This window comes from Dermacentor albipictus, chromosome 3 (genome assembly GCF_038994185.2).
Source record: "Dermacentor albipictus isolate Rhodes 1998 colony chromosome 3, USDA_Dalb.pri_finalv2, whole genome shotgun sequence".
Lineage (NCBI taxonomy): Eukaryota > Metazoa > Arthropoda > Arachnida > Ixodida > Ixodidae > Dermacentor > Dermacentor albipictus.
In genome coordinates, this window is record NC_091823.1 from 118952092 (window position 1) to 118974701 (window position 22610).

The window sequence follows — 22610 nt, forward strand, 5'->3', positions numbered from 1 at the left end:
AAGCTGCGAGAATTAGTGGGCATGGAAGCAAGACATGCGCTGCAGTTAATTTGTAGTGAGTTGTAGCGCTTCTTGTTTATGACATCATTAACGTTCCCGACCAAATAAACAAGCGATCACATCGGAAATTGCTATCTATGGAATGCACCTTTTCTCAGTGTTGAGAAGCCGTGTGGCCACTTTATTTTAGCAGCATCGATGACCGGTTTATAGCAATTACCAGTTGACAATATATTCATGCACAAAATATGCTAAACAGGGCTTTATAGTCCATTACTACGTGAGAGTCGTGAATCTGGATTTCTTGAACGAGGACCAGAAGGCTTCCTTGAAGAGAAAGAGCCGGGAAGGTAGCGCATGGAGTGCAGAAACCATAAAGAAAGCGCTGCAACTCAAATTTGCTTGTGGCTCTGCAGGGTACGACTTACTTTTAGAACGGGGCAATCCTCTTCCCTCACGAAGAACACTTTGCAGACGACTGCAGCACCTGTCATTTAAGCCCGGCGTTTTGATTGATATAGTAACTATGATGAAAGTGAAAGTGGCCGCAATGTCAAACATAGAAAAAGACTCTGTCATATTTCTCAATGAAATGGAGATTCGCAAGGGTGTCGAGCTAGACCGCAGTGGCGACGGCTTCCTTGGCAAGGTGACGCTCCCTGAAACCGACCGAGCAGCAAACTATGTACACGTCTTTAGGGTTGGGGGCCTAAACAGCTGCTGGAAGCAGGTGATTGCTTATCACTACACAGGTGCTTTTGTCAATGGAGAGAAGCTGAGAGACTGTCTTCGATTTAATCAACCTTTGTGCAGACATTTCTTTGCGTGCGCTGCGCGTGACATGCGACATGGGGAGCTCCAACCGTGCGATGTGGCGGAGCTTAAACCTGTCAAGCTCCCGCTACTCTGTCACTAGATGCACTGTTTCCCACCAATGTGACAATTCTATGTCATTGTTTTTTATGCCGGATCCTTCACATGTACTAAAAAATATTAGAGGGCACCTCGTGCGAAAAGATCCCATGAAACTTAGTGAAGAAATAGTGGCAAAGTACAATTTACGCAGCAGTGATGTGTCGATTGAGTATTTATTTATTTATTTCAAAGTACCTTACAGGCCCCAAGGGGAGCATTGTGTAAGGGGGGCGTCATTGAACAAATGACAAGAGAAAACATATATATGAGAGCTACAAAATGTGAGAGCTAAAAATGTTTGTAATGATCACATGCTTCCAAACAGTGTTAAAAAAAACGCTAAATTAATACAAAGCGTTATCGGGAAAGGAATGACAAGGGCAATTCACTCTAACATAAAAGGCAATGTAACACTTGCGCGAAATAACGTACATAGCGCGAGTACATAAAGCAAACAAAATTGAAACCACAATAACAAGAAAGTCAGGTATTATATGACATGACATATGTACAGATGAATATATTTGTTATGATGAAGACTGTAGGTCCAGTAGTTGTCTGAATTTATCATTGCTCATTTGAGCGACAGTGCTATTAGGAAGCGAATTCCATAACCGAATCGCTCGTGGTAAAGCCGAGAAGTTAAATGCGTTAGTGTTGCCATAAATGCGAGTGAGGCTTAAATCATTATAAAGTCGTCGTGAAGTGCAAGATGCTGGCATCTAGTAAAGGAGGCATGTAGTGTGTGTTTCGTGGGATGTCATTCCGGAACCTTAGACATCCCCTGAATGCCATTTTCTGTGCCCGTGTGGCACGGGTATTGCACGGATAGAGCTTTTCAAGTGTATCAAATAGAAATAGAAATAGAAGCAGTCCTAAAGATGGACTCAGAACAACCGAAGGTGGCACCTAACCTGAGTACCGTACACATTTGCAACGGCCACTTCACAAAGATGAAGGTACGGGTAGCTGTTCAGTTATGCCGGGAAGCACCTGCAGCTATGAGGTACTTTGTAGAGCGCATGAAGCTGCCGCCCGAGGCTGAAACAACAACCTGGTTTTGTGAAGTAATATTCAAGTGGTACACAATCACGACTGCACGGCACCCTGTTGTTGCTCTGAGCTTATCAAATGAAAGCAAATATGAAGAGGCTATTGCAACGCTGAAACTCGCTGTTGAAGTCATTGAGAGCTTAGGCATAGGCATCAAAAAGGTCTGGAAGCCATGCCAGGCAGGGGTGCTAATGTCCACTGTTGTAGTCAAAAGCGGAAAGCAATTATTCTACGACTGAAAAGGAATGCCTCGCCATCATTTGGGCTACAGCTAAATTCCGCCCTTACCTCTATGGCAGGCCATTCAAAGTCGTCAGCGACCACCACGCGTTGTGTTGGCTAGCTAACATAAAGGACCCTTCAGGACGGCTGGCGCGGTGGAGCCTCAGACTACAAGAATATGACGTAACAGTAATATACAAGTCCGGAAGAAAACACTCCGACGCCGACTGCTTATCACGCGCCCCAATCGATCCCCCGCCGCAAGACGACGTGGACGACGACGCCTTCCTTGGGATAATAAGCGCGGAAGACTTCACTAAACAGCAACGAGCAGACCCGGAGCTAAAAGGCCTCGTCGAGTATTTGAAAGGGAACACCGACGTTGTCCCTAGGGCATTTAAGCGCGTGTTGTCTTCGTTCACGCTACGAAACAACCAGCTCGTGAAGAAGAACTTCTCACCAGTACACGCCAGCTACCTTCTTGTGGTGCCGTCAGCGCTCCGTCCAGAAATACTGCACGCCCTACACGACGATCCAACCGCTGGGCACCTCGGATTCTCCCGGACGCTGTCGAGGATACAGGAAAAGTATTACTGGCCGCGTCTGACCGCCGACGTCGCCCGTTACGTCAAGACATGCAAAGACTGTCAACGACGCAAGACACCACCGACAAGGCCAGCAGGATTACTACAGCCGATCGAATCTCCTCGTCGACCATTCCAGCAGATTGGGATGGATTTGTTGGGGCCGTTTCCGATGTCAACATCCAGGAATAAGTGGATCATCGTGGCGACGGATTATCTCACCCGCTTTGCTCTACCAAAAGGCAGCTCTACCAAAAGGCAGCGCAGCCGAAGTGGCGAAATTTTTCGTCGAGAACATCCTGCTGCGACATGGTGCCCCAGAAGTCCTCATCACGGACAGAGGAACGGCTTTTACAGCAGAGCTCACCCAAGCCGTTCTGCAGTACAGCCAGACGAGCCACAGGAGGACAACTGCCTACCATCCGCAGACGAATGGTCTCACGGAGGCATGTAGTGTGTGTTTCGTGGGATGTCATTCCGGAACCTTAGACATCTACTGAATGCCATTTTCTGTGCCCGTGTGGCACGGGTATTGCACAAATAGAGCTTTTCAAGTGTATCAAATAGAAATAGAAGAAATAGAAATAGAAATAGAAGCAGTCCTAAAGATGGACTCAGAACAACTGAAGGTGGCACCTAACCTGAGTACCGTACACATTTGCAACGGCCACTTCACAAAGATGCAGGTACGGGTAGCTGTTCAGTTATGCCGGGAAGCACCTGCAGCTATGAGGTACTTTGTAGAGCGCATGAAGCTGCCGCCCGAGGCTGAAACAACAACCTGGTTTTGTGAAGTAATTTTCAAGTGGTACACAATCACGACTGCACGGCACCCTGTTGTTGCTCTGAGCTTATCAAATGAAAGCAAATATGAAGAGGCTATTGCAACGCTGAAACTCGCTGTTGAAGTCATTGAGAGCTTAGGCATTGGCATCAAAAAGGTCTGGAAGCCATGCCAGGCAGGGGTGCTAATGTCCACTGCTGTAGTCAAAAGCGTAAAGCAATTATTCTACGACTGAAAAGGAATGCCTCGCCATCATTTGGGCTACAGCTAAATTCCGCCCTTACCTCTATGGCAGGCCATTCAAAGTCGTCAGCGACCACCACGCGTTGTGTTGGCTAGCTAACATAACGGACCCTTCAGGACGGCTGGCGCGGTGGAGCCTCAGACTACAAGAATATGACGTAACAGTAATATACAAGTCCGGAAGAAAACACTCCGACGCCGACTGCTTATCACGCGCCCCAATCGATCCCCCGCCGCAAGACGACGTGGACGACGACGCCTTCCTTGGGATAATAAGCGCGGAAGACTTCACTAAACAGCAACGAGCAGACCCGGAGCTAAAAGGCCTCGTCGAGTATTTGAAAGGGAACACCGACGTTGTCCCTAGGGCATTTAAGCGCGTGTTGTCTTCGTTCACGCTACGAAACAACCTGCTCGTGAAGAAGAACTTCTCACCAGTACACGCCAGCTACCTTCTTGTGGTGCCGTCAGCGCTCCGTCCAGAAATACTGCACGCCCTACACGACGATCCAACCGCTGGACACCTCGGATTCTCCCGGACGCTGTCGAGGATACAGGAAAAGTATTACTGGCCGCGTCTGACCGCCGACGTCGCCCGTTACGTCAAGACATGCAAAGACTGTCAACGACGCAAGACACCACCGACAAGGCCAGCAGGATTACTACAGCCGATCGAATCTCCTCGTCGACCATTCCAGCAGATTTGGATGGATTTGTTGGGGCCGTTTCCGATGTCAACATCCAGGAATAAGTGGATCATCGTGGCGACGGATTATCTCACCCGCTTTGCTCTACCAAAAGGCAGCTCTACCAAAAGGCAGCGCAGCCGAAGTGGCGAAATGTTTCGTCGAGAACATCCTGCTGCGACATGGTGCCCCAGAAGTCCTCATCACCGACAGAGGAACGGCTTTTACAGCAGAGCTCACCCAAGCCGTTCTGCAGTACAGCCAGACGAGCCACAGGAGGACAACTGCCTACCATCCGCAGACGAATGGTCTCACGGAGGCATGTAGTGTGTGTTTCGTGGGATGTCATTCCGGAACCTTAGACATCTACTGAATGCCATTTTCTGTGCCCGTGTGGCACGTGTATTGCACAAATAGAGCTTTTCAAGTGTATCAAATAGAAATAGAAGAAATAGAAATAGAAATAGAAGCAGTCCTAAAGATGGACTCAGAACAACTGAAGGTGGCACCTAACCTGAGTACCGTACACATTTGCAACGGCCACTTCACAAAGATGAAGGTACGGGTAGCTGTTCAGTTATGCCGGGAAGCACCTGCAGCTATGAGGTACTTTGTAGAGCGCATGAAGCTGCCGCCCGAGGCTGAAACAACAACCTGGTTTTGTGAAGTAATTTTCAAGTGGTACACAATCACGACTGCACGGCACCCTGTTGTTGCTCTGAGCTTATCAAATGAAAGCAAATATGAAGAGGCTATTGCAACGCTGAAACTCGCTGTTGAAGTCATTGAGAGCTTAGGCATTGGCATCAAAAAGGTCTGGAAGCCATGCCAGGCAGGGGTGCTAATGTCCACTGCTGTAGTCAAAAGCGGAAAGCAATTATTCTACGACTGAAAAGGAATGCCTCGCCATCATTTGGGCTACAGCTAAATTCCGCCCTTACCTCTATGGCAGGCCATTCAAAGTCGTCAGCGACCACCACGCGTTGTGTTGGCTAGCTAACATAACGGACCCTTCAGGACGGCTGGCGCGGTGGAGCCTCAGACTACAAGAATATGACGTAACAGTAATATACAAGTCCGGAAGAAAACACTCCGACGCCGACTGCTTATCACGCGCCCCAATCGATCCCCCGCCGCAAGACGACGTGGACGACGACGCCTTCCTTGGGATAATAAGCGCGGAAGACTTCACTAAACAGCAACGAGCAGACCCGGAGCTAAAAGGCCTCGTCGAGTATTTGAAAGGGAACACCGACGTTGTCCCTAGGGCATTTAAGCGCGTGTTGTCTTCGTTCACGCTACGAAACAACCTGCTCGTGAAGAAGAACTTCTCACCAGTACACGCCAGCTACCTTCTTGTGGTGCCGTCAGCGCTCCGTCCAGAAATACTGCACGCCCTACACGACGATCCAACCGCTGGGCACCTCGGATTCTCCCGGACGCTGTCGAGGATACAGGAAAAGTATTACTGGCCGCGTCTGACCGCCGACGTCGCCCGTTACGTCAAGACATGCAAAGACTGTCAACGACGCAAGACACCACCGACAAGGCCAGCAGGATTACTACAGCCGATCGAATCTCCTCGTCGACCATTCCAGCAGATTTGGATGGATTTGTTGGGGCCGTTTCCGATGTCAACATCCAGGAATAAGTGGATCATCGTGGCGACGGATTATCTCACCCGCTTTGCTCTACCAAAAGGCAGCTCTACCAAAAGGCAGCGCAGCCGAAGTGGCGAAATGTTTCGTCGAGAACATCCTGCTGCGACATGGTGCCCCAGAAGTCCTCATCACCGACAGAGGAACGGCTTTTACAGCAGAGCTCACCCAAGCCGTTCTGCAGTACAGCCAGACGAGCCACAGGAGGACAACTGTCTACCATCCGCAGACGAATGGTCTCACGGAAGCATGTAGTGTGTGTTTCGTGGGATGTCATTCCGGAACCTTAGACATCCACTGAATGCCATTTTCTGTGCCCGTGTGGCACGGGTATTGCACGGATAGAGCTTTTCAAGTGTATCAAATAGAAATAGAAGAAATAGAAATAGAAATAGAAGCAGTCCTAAAGATGCACTCAGAACAACTGAAGGTGGCACCTAACCTGAGTACCGTACACATTTGCAACGGCCACTTCACAAAGATGAAGGTACGGGTAGCTGTTCAGTTATGCCGGGAAGCACCTGCAGCTATGAGGTACTTTGTAGAGCGCATGAAGCTGCCGCCCGAGGCTGAAACAACAACCTGGTTTAGTGAAGTAATTTTCAAGTGGTACACAATCACGATTGCACGGCACCCTGTTGTTGCTCTGAGCTTATCAAATGAAAGCAAATATGAAGAGGCTATTGCAACGCTGAAACTCGCTGTTGAAGTCATTGAGAGCTTAGGCATTGGCATCAAAAAGGTCTGGAAGCCATGCCAGGCAGGGGTGCTAATGTCCACTGTTGTAGTCAAAAGCGGAAAGCAATTATTCTACGACTGAAAAGGAATGCCTCGCCATCATTTGGGCTACAGCTAAATTCCGCCCTTACCTCTATGGCAGGCCATTCAAAGTCGTCAGCGACCACCACGCGTTGTGTTGGCTAGCTAACATAACGGACCCTTCAGGACGGCTGGCGCGGTGGAGCCTCAGACTACAAGAATATGACGTAACGGTAATATACAAGTCCGGAAGAAAACACTCCGACGCCGACTGCTTATCACGCGCCCCAATCGATCCCCCGCCGCAAGACGACGTGGACGACGACGCCTTCCTTGGGATAATAAGCGCGGAAGACTTCACTAAACAGCAACGAGCAGACCCGGAGCTAAAAGGCCTCGTCGAGTATTTGAAAGGGAACACCGACGTTGTCCCTAGGGCATTTAAGCGCGTGTTGTCTTCGTTCACGCTACGAAACAATCTGCTCGTGAAGAAGAACTTCTCACCAGTACACGCCAGCTACCTTCTTGTGGTGCCGTCAGCGCTCCGTCCAGAAATACTGCACGCCCTACATGACGATCCAACCGCTGGGCACCTCGGATTCTCCCGGACGCTGTCGAGGATACAGGAAAAGTATTACTGGCCGCGTCTGACCGCCGACGTCGCCCGTTACGTCAAGACATGCAAAGACTGTCAACGACGCAAGACACCACCGACAAGGCCAGCAGGATTACTACAGCCGATCGAATCTCCTCGTCGACCATTCCAGCAGATTTGGATGGATTTGTTGGGGACGTTTCCGATGTCAACATCCAGGAATAAGTGGATCATCGTGGCGACGGATTATCTCACCCGCTTTGCTCTACCAAAAGGCAGCTCTACCAAAAGGCAGCGCAGCCGAAGTGGCGAAATGTTTCGTCGAGAACATCCTGCTGCGACATGGTGCCCCAGAAGTCCTCATCACCGACAGAGGAACGGCTTTTACAGCAGAGCTCACCCAAGCCGTTCTGCAGTACAGCCAGACGAGCCACAGGAGGACAACTGTCTACCATCCGCAGACGAATGGTCTCACGGAAGCATGTAGTGTGTGTTTCGTGGGATGTCATTCCGGAACCTTAGACATCCACTGAATGCCATTTTCTGTGCCCGTGTGGCACGGGTATTGCACGGATAGAGCTTTTCAAGTGTATCAAATAGAAATAGAAGAAATAGAAATATAAATAGAAGCAGTCCTAAAGATGCACTCAGAACAACTGAAGGTGGCACCTAACCTGAGTACCGTACACATTTGCAACGGCCACTTCACAAAGATGAAGGTACGGGTAGCTGTTCAGTTATGCCGGGAAGCACCTGCAGCTATGAGGTACTTTGTAGAGCGCATGAAGCTGCCGCCCGAGGCTGAAACAACAACCTGGTTTTGTGAAGTAATATTCAAGTGGTACACAATCACGACTGCACGGCACCCTGTTGTTGCTCTGAGCTTATCAAATGAAAGCAAATATGAAGAGGCTATTGCAACGCTGAAACTCGCTGTTGAAGTCATTGAGAGCTTAGGCATTGGCATCAAAAAGGTCTGGAAGCCATGCCAGGCAGGGGTGCTAATGTCCACTGTTGTAGTCAAAAGCGGAAAGCAATTATTCTACGACTGAAAAGGAATGCCTCGCCATCATTTGGGCTACAGCTAAATTCCGCCCTTACCTCTATGGCAGGCCATTCAAAGTCGTCAGCGACCACCACGCGTTGTGTTGGCTAGCTAACATAACGGACCCTTCAGGACGGCTGGCGCGGTGGAGCCTCAGACTACAAGAATATGACGTAACAGTAATATACAAGTCCGGAAGAAAACACTCCGACGCCGACTGCTTATCACGCGCCCCAATCGATACCCCGCCGCAAGACGACGTGGACGACGACGCCTTCCTTGGGATAATAAGCGCGGAAGACTTCACTAAACAGCAACGAGCAGACCCGGAGCTAAAAGGCCTCGTCGAGTATTTGAAAGGGAACACCGACGTTGTCCCTAGGGCATTTAAGCGCGTGTTGTCTTCGTTCACGCTACGAAACAACCTGCTCGTGAAGAAGAACTTCTCACCAGTACACGCCAGCTACCTTCTTGTGGTGCCGTCAGCGCTCCGTCTAGAAATACTGCACGCCCTACACGACGATCCAACCGCTGGGCACCTCGGATTCTCCCGGACGCTGTCGAGGATACAGGAAAAGTATTACTGGCCGCGTCTGACCGCCGACGTCGCCCGTTACGTCAAGACATGCAAAGACTGTCAACGACGCAAGACACCACCGACAAGGCCAGCAGGATTACTACGGCCGATCGAATCTTCTCGTCGACCATTCCAGCAGATTGGGATGGATTTGTTGGGGCCGTTTCCGATGTCAACATCCAGGAATAAGTGGATCATCGTGGCGACGGATTATCTCACCCGCTTTGCTCTACCAAAAGGCAGCTCTACCAAAAGGCAGCGCAGCCGAAGTGGCGAAATTTTTCGTCGAGAACATCCTGCTGCGACATGGTGCCCCAGAAGTCCTCATCACGGACAGAGGAACGGCTTTTACAGCAGAGCTTACCCAAGCCGTTCTGCAGTACAGCCAGACGAGCCACAGGAGGACAACTGCCGACCATCCGCAGACGAATGGTCTCACGGAGGCATGTAGTGTGTGTTTCGTGGGATGTCATTCCGGAACCTTAGACATCTACTGAATGCCATTTTCTGTGCCCGTGTGGCACGGGTATTGCACGGATAGAGCTTTTCAAGTGTATCAAATAGAAATAGAAGAAATAGAAATAGAAATAGAAGCAGTCCTAAAGATGGACTCAGAACAACTGAAGGTGGCACCTAACCTGAGTACCGTACACATTTGCAACGGCCACTTCACAAAGGTGAAGGTACGGGTAGCTGTTCAGTTATGCCGGGAAGCACCTGCAGCTATGAGGTACTTTGTAGAGCGCATGAAGCTGCCGCCCGAGGCTGAAACAACAACCTGGTTTAGTGAAGTAATTTTCAAGTGGTACACAATCACGATTGCACGGCACCCTGTTGTTGCTCTGAGCTTATCAAATGAAAGCAAATATGAAGAGGCTATTGCAACGCTGAAACTCGCTGTTGAAGTCATTGAGAGCTTAGGCATTGGCATCAAAAAGGTCTGGAAGCCATGCCAGGCAGGGGTGCTAATGTCCACTGTTGTAGTCAAAAGCGGAAAGCAATTATTCTACGACTGAAAAGGAATGCCTCGCCATCATTTGGGCTACAGCTAAATTCCGCCCTTACCTCTATGGCAGGCCATTCAAAGTCGTCAGCGACCACCACGCGTTGTGTTGGCTAGCTAACATAACGGACCCTTCAGGACGGCTGGCGCGGTGGAGCCTCAGACTACAAGAATATGACGTAACGGTAATATACAAGTCCGGAAGAAAACACTCCGACGCCGACTGCTTATCACGCGCCCCAATCGATCCCCCGCCGCAAGACGACGTGGACGACGACGCCTTCCTTGGGATAATAAGCGCGGAAGACTTCACTAAACAGCAACGAGCAGACCCGGAGCTAAAAGGCCTCGTCGAGTATTTGAAAGGGAACACCGACGTTGTCCCTAGGGCATTTAAGCGCGTGTTGTCTTCGTTCACGCTACGAAACAACCTGCTCGTGAAGAAGAACTTCTCACCAGTACACGCCAGCTACCTTCTTGTGGTGCCGTCAGCGCTCCGTCCAGAAATACTGCACGCCCTACACGACGATCCAACCGCTGGGCACCTCGGATTCTCCCGGACGCTGTCGAGGATACAGGAAAAGTATTACTGGCCGCGTCTGACCGCCGACGTCGCCCGTTACGTCAAGACATGCAAAGACTGTCAACGACGCAAAACACCACCGACAAGGCCAGCAGGATTACTACAGCCGATCGAATCTCCTCGTCGACCATTCCAGCAGATTGGGATGGATTTGTTGGGGCCGTTTCCGGAATAAGTGGATCATCGTGGCGACGGATTATCTCACCCGCTTTGCTCTACCAAAAGGCAGCCCTACCAAAAGGCAGCGCAGCCGAAGTGGCGAAATGTTTCGTCGAGAACATCCTGCTGCGACATGGTGCCCCAGAAGTCCTCATCACGGACAGAGGAACGGCTTTTACAGCAGAGCTTACCCAAGCCGTTCTGCAGTACAGCCAGACGAGCCACAGGAGGACAACTGCCTACCATCCGCAGACGAATGGTCTCACGGAGGCATGTAGTGTGTGTTTCGTGGGATGTCATTCCGGAACCTTAGACATCTACTGAATGCCATTTTCTGTGCCCGTGTGGCACGGGTATTGCACGGATAGAGCTTTTCAAGTGTATCAAATAGAAATAGAAGAAATAGAAATAGAAATAGAAGCAGTCCTAAAGATGGACTCAGAACAACTGAAGGTGGCACCTAACCTGAGTACCGTACACATTTGCAACGGCCACTTCACAAAGATGAAGGTACGGGTAGCTGTTCAGTTATGCCGGGAAGCACCTGCAGCTATGAGGTACTTTGTAGAGCGCATGAAGCTGCCGCCCGAGGCTGAAACAACAACCTGGTTTTGTGAAGTAATTTTCAAGTGATACACAATCACGACTGCACGGCACCCTGTTGTTGCCCTGAGCTTATCAAATGAAAGCAAATATGAAGAGGCTATTGCAACGCTGAAACTCGCTGTTGAAGTCATTGAGAGCTTAGGCATTGGCATCAAAAAGGTCTGGAAGCCATGCCAGGCAGGGGTGCTAATGTCCACTGTTGTAGTCAAAAGCGGAAAGCAATTATTCTACGACTGAAAAGGAATGCCTCGCCATCATTTGGGCTACAGCTAAATTCCGCCCTTACCTCTATGGCAGGCCATTCAAAGTCGTCAGCGACCACCACGCGTTGTGTTGGCTAGCTAACATAAAGGACCCTTCAGGACGGCTGGCGCGGTGGAGCCTCAGACTACAAGAATATGACGTAACGGTAATATACAAGTCCGGAAGAAAACACTCCGACGCCGACTGCTTATCACGCGCCCCAATCGATCCCCCGCCGCAAGACGACGTGGACGACGACGCCTTCCTTGGGATAATAAGCGCGGAAGACTTCACTAAACAGCAACGAGCAGACCCGGAGCTAAAAGCCCTCGTCGAGTATTTGAAAGGGAACACCGACGTTGTCCCTAGGGCATTTAAGCGCGTGTTGTCTTCGTTCACGCTACGAAACAACCTGCTCGTGAAGAAGAACTTCTCACCAGTACACGCCAGCTACCTTCTTGTGGTGCCGTCAGCGCTCCGTCCAGAAATACTGCACGCCCTACACGACGTTCCAACCGCTGGGCACCTCGGATTCTCCCGGATGCTGTCGAGGATACAGGAAAAGTATTACTGGCCGCGTCTGACCGCCGACGTCGCCCGTTACGTCAAGACATGCAAAGACTGTCAACGACGCAAGACACCACCGACAAGGCCAGCAGGATTACTACAGCCGATCGAATCTCCTCGTCGACCATTCCAGCAGATTGGGATGGATTTGTTGGGGCCGTTTCCGATGTCAACATCCAGGAATAAGTGGATCATCGTGGCGACGGATTATCTCACCCGCTTTGCTCTACCAAAAGGCAGCTCTACCAAAAGGCAGCGCAGCCGAAGTGGCGAAATTTTTCGTCGAGAACATCCTGCTGCGACATGGTGCCCCAGAAGTCCTCATCACCGACAGAGGAACGGCTTTTACAGCAGAGCTCACCCAAGCCGTTCTGCAGTACAGCCAGACGAACCACAGGAGGACAACTGCCTACCATCCGCAGACGAATGGTCTCACGGAGCGCCTGAACAAGACCCTCGCCGACATGCTAGCAATGTACGTCGACGTCGAGCACAAGACGTGGGACGCGATCCTGCCGTATGTCACCTTCGCCTACAACACGGCGGTGCAAGAAACAACACAGATCACGCCATTCAAGTTGGTTTACGGCAGGAACCCGACGACGACGCTCGACGCCATGCTGCCGCACGTCACTGACGAGGAGAATCTTGACGTCGCTACCTATCTCCAGCGCGCCGAAGAAGCCCGACAGCTCGCCCGCCTACGGATCAAGACCCAGCAGCGTACCGACAGCCGATACTACAACCTCCGACGACGCTTCGTCGAGTACCAGCCCGGCGACCGTGTTTGGGTATGGACCCCGATACGCCGGCGAGCACTCAGTGAGAAGCTGCTGCGACGCTACTTCCGACCCTACAAGGTCATCCGACGTACTGGCGCACTAAACTATGAGGTCGTGCCAGACGGCATTTCGCACTCACAGCGGCGCCGCGCACGATCTGAAGTGGTCCACGTGGTGCGCCTTAAACCATCTTACGGACGCTGATGAACTTCTTTAGTTTGTTGTTTTCTTTGCTACGAGTGCTTTTCTTTGTTACTTTCGTTTGTTTGCAGCATCGGGTCAATGCTTTTTAAGAGGGCGGTAATGACACGTGTACTTATCTTTATCGGGCAACCACGTTTCGCCGCTTAACAACTGTAATCGCACAGCGAGGGACGCGCCTGCATGTATCCGACGTTTCTGGAAAGTTATCGACGCTTCTATCCGCGTGTCTGTTTTCGCCGAACCTTGTGTTATCAGATTTCATCGCGCGACACAAATGGTGTAGAACTTTGTGGAAGACCATCTGTACCCATCAGTTAATCTGGAACATTCGACGACTGATCTATAAAAGCCGACGCGCTTGACCCGCTGCTCAGTTTTTCCGACGATCGCCGACCGTGTTCGCCGCTATCGCTGTGCTATAAGTGTAGCCTGTTTTTGTGGGCACAGGTTCGCCCAATAAAAGCTAGTTTTGTATTTCACCGTATTGCTTCTTTCTTCACCGTCACTACCACGTGACAGGTGATAGACCCACCCCTCTGAATAAAGAGACTGTACGCGTAACTGAAAGACATAAAAACAGAAGGAGAAAGCGAAAAATAATTCTTCCTTCCAACTCTTTTCCAGGATGGACTTTTCTCACTGCTCATTCATACACAATCTGCGTGGACACCCATCCAGTACTTCATGCATCGAAGCCAGACGAGGCCTTCAAGCTGCTGTTCTTTGCCCATTTTGCTTTTAACATCCAGTACCAGAAGGAGACGAGCCTGTGCTTGGAATTCACACAGAGGTAAGAACTGAAGCCAATGTTCACTCACTTGTACACTTGCCTGACGTAAGAGCACGCCCTGCGCAAATGCATACTGCAGTCTACCAATCTTCCAAAACCATATTTAGAAAAGCGGTTACTGCTCTGCTAAACTGACAGTATGCGAAGAAAGTGCACTTCAACTTGTGGGGTTTCCGGCTCTCGCGGTGATTGTGTGGAGCAATTGCATTGTGTTGCCGGGGGCTCCGTGTCCCTCTCCTCCTTGCCTGGACAGGGTGGCAGCGGGTCATAAAACACTGTCGCTCTGCAGTCATCCCGCCCACGCGAGGGTCAGCAGGCTTTCGCCATTGGCTAACATTTTGGCGGGATTCTGGCCCTGCTTGCGTGCACTCCGGGTAAGCGCGCGCAAGACGGGCGCCCGGGGGAGACCACATCGGGGCGTCTGAAGGTGCGTACGTGTTCCTCTCTGCCGGCGGCGGCCCCCTTTGTCCGCCGCCGGCCGATGGTTACTTCGGCTCGTCGGGGTCCCGGCCTCGGCGGGCGCGCGCGCACTCTTCCGTCGTCTCGATGTCCTGAGGCAGCGTCTGCCGATCGTGCCCCCGTCTGTTCGTTTGCCGTTCGTTGCCGTTCTTTGTTCCTCATTTCTTTGTTCTCTCTCTGTCGCGGTGCGCCATTAGCGGCCACCGGCGACCATTCGGCCATGTTTTGTGTAATTAGATTCATATTCGGACGTGACGTTAAAACGTGTGTTTGTATTGACTCCCAGTTTAATAAATGTACTTTCTGGCTTCTCGAGGGCTTTGCCTAGGGTCTCCCTTGCTGCGCGCGCGGTCTCGCCTTTCCCAAAGCTGTGGCCGGCGGGGCGCGTACGCGCGCAGCTGCGCGTCGGCACACGGAGCGGGCCGGAGCGGTGCCCTGCACGCATGGCGGCTCGGAGTGCTTGAACCCGCCGTGGTCGCAACTCACTGCGAACCGCGTGTTAGGGGTCACAGCTCTGACAGCTAGGGCTGCTGCGAAAGTGCTAGTGAGCGACTGCCGCTCCGCCGGCGCTGTGCGATCCAGAGAAGGGTCAGGTGCGCACGCGCGAACCTGATAGCGTCCTCGATCACCCGCACCGGTGCGCACCGGGGCGCCTTGGTGCGCACTTATATCCTCGATCACCGGAAGCGCACCCTGTTGGAGCGGTTTTTTGTTGCCCCGTCTCGCACCGAGAAAATCGGCGGTGCGCCGGGGTGCAATCCCAGCAAGCACTGCGGGACGCACGACGCGCGCGCGCGCATGCCGACTGCACTATCGCGGGCGCTCTGCTCCGATAGCTGCGGCATGGCTGCGGCTGCAACGGAGTTGACGGAGCTTGCTAGTGGAGATGTCGCCAATGAGAAAGAAAGCGCTGCTAGTTGCCGCAGTCGATGAGCTTTCTTCAAGTTCGTCTGACAGCGAAGACGACATGCTGACCGACGTCGTCCCAAAACAATGTGGTGAAGAGCGGCCGAAAGTGGACAGGTTCGTTGAACGGGTCGTCAGGCGCCTCGACGACACAGCAGTAAGGAGCCTGTCTATTTGCAGTTGTTTACTGCTGCAAAAGCATTGTGTAATGCCACCGCCATGTGAGGTGTTGTGTCGTTTACTTGCAGTTCCGAAAGCATTTCCGGGTAAGCAGGAGCGTCTGCTACCGTCTGATTGCGGATTACGAGAACTCCAGTTTATCCAAAGCATCATGGAGGCCCACATGCGCAAAAATCAGCTGAGGAGCACGTTCTTTCGTTTCTTTGGTGAGTTGTTTGTCCCTGTTTCTTTCTAAATAATTTTAGTCACGCACCTGCACGCGTGACAAGTTGTTTACTTCGTTAGGTTTGCAGGAAATAAGACTACCGAGCGAGCCGTCGCCGTCATGTTTGGAATGGCGGAGAGCACTGTGAATAGCATCATCGAACATGTGGCGGGCTTCTTGGACAGCATCAGCGCGGATGTGATGCGCTTCCCAGACACGCCTGAAAAAAAAAAAAAAGAGCAGCCAGCGCCGAGTTCGAAGAAGTAAGGCGACGGTGTTGTCATAAATGCTTTTATGGGGCAGTTGTTTATTTAAACCTTTTTTTTTTAAATATTAGAATCCAGAGGAGTTTGTTTCTGGACCGCTGTTTGCTGCTTGTTATGCATCCCGCAGCATTCGAAATCTCGGTGAAAGAGGCCCTAGTTCTCTCCTCTTTCACAAATGCGCTACCATTAAGAACACGGCTTACAAACAAACCATTGCTTGGGCTCTTAAATTTTGACAAATGCTCTACGTGTCTGTTGGGGACTGCATATGAAGTCCAATTGAGAATATATGAAAAGAAGGAATAATATGAAGGAATTGTATTTTAAGGGCAAGGTTTAATCCCTCCTTTGCCCTGCATGCTTTTAATTCTAATCCATCCTCAGGCTAACACGTTTTATGGCAACAGTCTCGCCGTGTTCGCTTTTTAGTCACCCACTGCTTTTATTCTCTGGTGAGCACTAGCAGTGCATACTGTAATCACAAGTAAGGCATTCACCCAGCGTTAATTTTCTCTCCCTGTATGACTGGCCATATTGTAGTTCTTCCCACACATTTAGCAGCATTTTTCCGCATATTTTGTATTTAAATATAGTTATTCTTGGTATTTCAGCATGCTAAAGAAAGTAACTAGGAATGTAAATTCAAAACCCATTAATGTTTCACTGGCTTCAGATTTCAGGTTTTCCAAATGTCTTGGGATGTATTGACGGGACATACATAGAAACGAGGTGTCCAGCCGGGAAGATTGCCTCAACATATACAAACAGGCATGACAAGAAGTCATACGGCGTTCAGGCAATTTGCACTACTGATCGCAACTTTGTGGATGTGTTCCTTGGTCCCACAGGCAAGATGCACGACGCTGACACATTCAAGCGCAGTTTTGCTTTAGATAAACTGCCAGGAGTTTGTGAAGGCAAGTATCATCGGCTTGGTGATGCTGCCTATCCACTCCGAGAATATCTCCAGACACCATTCAGGGACTATGGTCGTGATGTCGCAGCGAAAAGAGGGAGGGGGGGGGTCACTCTAGATTTTTCGAATCTAAGCACCCCCCCTCACTTTGGGCATAGCGATCGTGAAAAAAAGGGGGTGCTTAGAATCGAGTAAATACGGCAGTCATTTTCAACAGACTTCTGTCCTTGAGAGTCGATGGCCTAGAAATCCTAGCTGTTTTGCAAAGCACGGATGTCAAGTAACTCTCAATGGACATTCCAAATCAGTGCCACAAATCTAACTAAAGAATGCCAGACATGACTGCTGCTCAGTCGTCAGCATGCAGCACCAGAACGTGGTACTGGTCGACTACTTCTGCGATGCAAACGAGCATGCAAAAGATAACTGACTACAACGCAGAGCTGTGTACTGAAAGCAATTTTGATCCAGACAGCGACACTGCTTTACAGAGATCTTCCAACCCCCGCAAACTCTAGAATACAAGGCCGTGGGACACCAAACATTTGATTAATGGTTTCTTCAGAGGAAACCAGAGATAAATATTTTTCCCCATTTGGTAAGTGGTGCGGCCGTGTAAAGTTGTTTTCAGGGCACTCCTGAAATGATTACGGGCGAAGTACTTTCTCGACGTATGCAGCCATGTAGCACTGGTCCCGATGACTGGCGGCTGTAGTCAGTCACCTCGGATGAGGTGGGAGTGGAAGTCGGGTTTGCAGGAGGGGGGGGGGAGGGGGAGCGGTCGTTCGTGTGCGCCCGACCACAGAATGCCGTCCATAATGAATGCATAGCCATCGGTAATAATAATAATAATAATTGGGGTTTTACGTGCCAAAACCACTTTCTGATTATGAGGCACGCCGTAGTGGAGGACTCCGGAAATTTTGACCACCTGGGGTTCTTTAACGTGCACCTAAATCGAAGCGCACGTGTGTTTTCGCATTTCACCCCCATCGAAATGCGGCCGCCGTGGCCGGGATTCGATCCCGCGACCTCGTGCTCAGCAGCCCAACACCATAGCCACTAAGCAACATCGGCGGGTTAGCTATCGGTCATCGGGGGTAAGGTTATGCAAGAGGTGAAGTCGCGCAGGGGTGAGCAGTGTGTTTGTGCTTGTCGCATGCATGTTCCTTGATGGCGTGCGAGCTCAAGGGCTAGGCGTGGGAAAACGCGCCTAGATAATAGGTTGGGCTTTAGAGTGGGGGCCGCCGTAAGTTGGTTAGTGTGGTTAGGCCCTGCGATGCTGGGAGCCCGGAAGAGCATTTCTCGGGCGAGTTGGTTTACTCCTTCATTGCCCAGCATCGCAGTATGGCCTGGAATCCACACTACATCTTTACGGGGTCGTACAGATTCATGCGCAACTGTGTGGAAATAGATGTGCCGAGATCACCGCGGAAACGTATTCGACACAAGTACATGCAGTCCTGATGAAGCTGAAATATGTCCCAATACATATTTCCTGCTCATGGCGCCCTCTTCAACGTGCACTGCACCACTGCTTCCCATGTGTTTTATGGTGTACTTGATTTGCTGCAAGCAAAAGCACGAAGTTGGCTGGTCTGGCATCCAAGAGAATTTCTACAAGAAACAATGTCATCCGCATTTAGAGAAATACACTCAAGATGTAGGATAATCATAGATTTACGGATGCACCCATAAAACAGCCACCTGAAGTGAGCGACCAAGTGAATTGCGGAAACAGTAACATAAGCGATTTTAGATGTAAGTTTAATGTTAATAATATATGGGGTTTTACGTGCCAAAACCACTTTCTGATTGTGAGGCACGTCGTAGTGGGGGACTCCGGAAATTTTGACCACCTGGGGTTCTTTAACGTGAAGTTTAATGTTAGTATAGGTACATCATGTTTGCAAACAGCAGTAGGCACCGTCCCGTAGGCTCCGCCCATATTCGGCGCCGGTATTGGGCAACGCCGGATTAATTTCTACTACTTTAGGTTCGTTAACGTGCACCCAATGCACGTTCTTGCATTTCGCCCCCATCGAAATACGGCCGAACGTGACGGCAGGCCCAGCTCGCTAACCGTCGTAATGACGGCCGACGGCGCTTGTAATGTTGCCTCAGCTCGTAATGGTGCGCTAATCTTTTAAAACACGATTAACGTGGGTTTAACGGTATTGGTTTTCTCAGTGTCCTTGGTGCGAATACCAAACTAAACGTAGAAATTCCATGGCAGACGAGCCGCCTCCCTGAGACGGCGAATGTTTGCTTGCTATCTGCGAGGCGAAATGCCGTCGCAGATAGCACTCGCGATAGCACTAAGCCACTCGCGATAACGCCAGTGGCTTAGTGCTAGGCACTGCTTTACGAAACATAAGCACATTCTACAAAATTTTGTTCTGTTAACTACTATTTCATGTTAAATACAAACTGTAGGTGATTTCCATGTCGCGGTGAGCGGCGATAGAAGCGGTGCCTCGGCTGGACGACGACGCCAGCTGTGTAGGCCCGCGCAATCTGAGCTGCGGGCAGCGGATGTCCAATCGGTGCAACTCTTCCATCGCTGTACATATTATTTTGCACGCGGAAATCCAGACACCTTTAGCGCGTTAATGACATCTACACTGCAATTAACGCAGCTGTGACTGTGCTGCCAGCGTATGTGATCGTGTGATAAGCTATCTACACTGCACACTGTAAAATAATTTGCACCCTTAAAAGTGAAAAAGGGTGTAAGTGTGTCTAAACTAACACTTTGAGGGTTTGATTTATATGCCCGACACCCTAAGCAACGTTACTTTGGCTTTCAGGCTTTAGGACAACAGGCCCCACATAAAGGAGGAATGTCAGAAACTCTGTTGCCTTCCAACGATCACGTTCTTCTGTACCCCTTGGCTTTCGCTGGAAATATGTTGGAAATGCTTTGGATGCCTCTCGCAGGCTTTCATTTAGTTGGCAACGATACAGTCTGCTCCATCTATTACTGTGGCCTTGGCATACCCAATTCTTTAAGAGTCGTCGCATGACTCCCAGGCAAACGAGGTGCATGTATTCAGATGGGAAAAATGCAATCATGTCGACATCAAGCGATAGGAATGGTGAAAAACCAGAATGGTGGCGCTTGTTCTCTTGAGATCGAAATGATGCATTCGTTCGTGTTGGTGCGTGCAGTTGGGGAAATGTGACGTTTTCAATGTGCCGCCCTTTTTGGCTACATCGCTCACACACATAATAGCCAGTGTGGCCAACAATACATTTTACGTAGCTCCTTAGTGGAGCATCGCACACCATGGCTTCAATGCTCACCTGTACTTGAACATATCCTATGCTTAACCCTTCAGACGCAAGCTCCGAGACCTCTCGGACAAATGGCTCTAGATAATCCTGCAGAGATGGTGGCTTCCCTGCACCACCATATACACTTACAACAAATAGTGGTGATGCCTCCACATTTGTAATGCGGCACAATATGGGCCGAAAGGCAAGCTGGCTACTTCTGTAAAGAGGGAATCCATCGATGTTGCCCTGTAGCTTCAGTTCACTTGGAACTACTTGCCCCGGCGGCAACACTTGACGAATTTCTGCTGCAAGGCCGAAGTGCACAAAAGACCCATTTTGCTCCACCTGAGCTTTGCGCTCAGTTCTCAAAACTGTCCTAGCATCCTTTGGAAGGTCAGAGAAGCCTCTTCAACGGCAGAAATCGAGGACAATGTTAATGCATGCATGAGTCATATTATGTTTGGAAGCAATGACAGCAAACTCTTCACTTGCTGTGATTTGTTCAGGAGATACACGAGACATCGCTGCGCTACAAGTGAGCGCTGTTCCCTCATCTGGCCTAGAGTTACTGTATATGCTACCGTAGGTAGCAGAGTTGTGCGTAGGTCCACCATCTTGCCTGAGAAGCAACCAAGTCTATGCGGCGAAGCCGCACTCCGTTTTTGCAGGCGATATGCCTAGCGTATCGTCGATCGACTGTGTGCGCTTTTGCATCGCTTGTGCACCGCTTTTCTGCCTAATCGCAAACAAAGCGCATCGAAACAGCTGACTGGATCAGATTGTGAAGAAAAAGGCGCTGCCCTTTTTTAGCGCGCGGTGTAAGATGCAGCGCGTACATTAGGTTTTTTTTTTTTTGGACTTGCATTCACCTGTGCGCTTTCTCCGCCCTAATAACGTATGGGCACTCGCGTATCTAGGATAGATTGTGTATTCTATATACGCCGATCAGATGCAGCATTTGTGAACCGCGACGGTAACGATTAGATCGCACCGAATAAACTTAGGGAATATGGTGATGTTATATTATAGATTCCGGAAATCCTACAAAAAGTTTCGCGCGAAAAAGCTACTTCACAAGGTAGTATAAGGTTCGAAATAACATAGCGTATTAAAAACTGGACGAACTTTAGTAATTGAGGTAAACAATCAGATACTTTAATAATTTTCCTTCGCTTGAATACTGCTTGGCACTCAGGTTTTGTTTCAACAAAGATAAATACGCTACTAAGAGCAGTGCAGTGCTCTTTTAGCATATAAACAGTAACAAAAAGCACCGAGCCGCAACTACCTCTTTTTTGGCAATAAAATCACAATGCGAATTTCAGAGAAAAAAACAAGAACACTAGTGTATGCGCGTGGAAATATTTTGATATAATGAGCTTTATCAAGTTGTGCTCTTTTACAAAGGGAACTGTACTAAATATAATGAGGCCCATACTTGCTTATGTGCCATAGCTCTCAACATGTAGCTAGTCTAAAATATTACTGGTGAATCAATGACCAAGCATTGATATTTCGACTCTGGTACCCTATTAGATCTTGTGTAGGAACATATCGATCTACAAGCAAGCAATGGATATCAGCTTCACCTGCAAGTGTGATTTCATTATGTGCCTTTTCACTGCAGGGATTCCAAAAGTAGCCTTCTGTGGGAGTGTAGCGAAAGGTTTTCTCACAGGATTGACATAGCTACATTATAGGGAATAATTCAAAACACAGTTAGGCCCTTACCGTATGTTAAATGACGACATTCATTCCTCTTGCATCCTGCTTCACATAAGCTGTAGTAGATTAAATGTCTTCACTTAGTAGTAACCTCTTTCATATTCAGAAACAACCCAAGCAGTGCATAATCATGAAAATGTGCGCTGGCTTTTTTACGACCCTTCTGTGAAAGCAGTGTGGTGCATCACATGCAGAAAACTGGTAATTCCAGCTAAATTTTCTGTATAACTCTAAGTGGTTCCATTATTTTAAAAAAATCCAGACTTGCAGTAGCTTTTAATATTCCAGCTGTGAATTTTTTAGCACAGCCCAAAAAGCACGTAGCTGTTAGTCAAGCAATTTCATCTCGTACACACTTGACGCAATAGGCAGTTGACTGAAAATTCGTTCACCTGAACACCCTTCACTAGTTTTACAAAGGAAGAAAAACAATTACTGCAGTAAGGTGTCGCGAGGCAGGTAAGGTGTCACGAGGCAGGCCGACGAAACAAACGTGAGATGCACTGCGCACGTTGCGTTGTTACTACGCAGCTAGCACCCACGTTATGGTGAACTTGATTTAGGTGGCCCACATCCAGGAGATCATCCAGCTTACTCTGCATACCGACCAAATTTT

The 22610-nt window shown here is 49.7% G+C and overlaps 1 protein-coding gene and 2 pseudogenes across 7 annotated transcripts in view; 1 reads left to right on the plus strand and 2 right to left on the minus strand.

The window, feature by feature from the left end:
• Positions 1 to 22610, minus strand: part of LOC139057558 (uncharacterized) — a 302935-nt gene that overhangs the window by 114453 nt on the left and 165872 nt on the right. The gene's annotated exons all lie outside the window — the stretch shown is intronic.
• On the plus strand, positions 551 to 19664 carry LOC139057089 (uncharacterized; annotated as a pseudogene).
• On the minus strand, positions 19775 to 20791 carry LOC139057090 (uncharacterized; annotated as a pseudogene).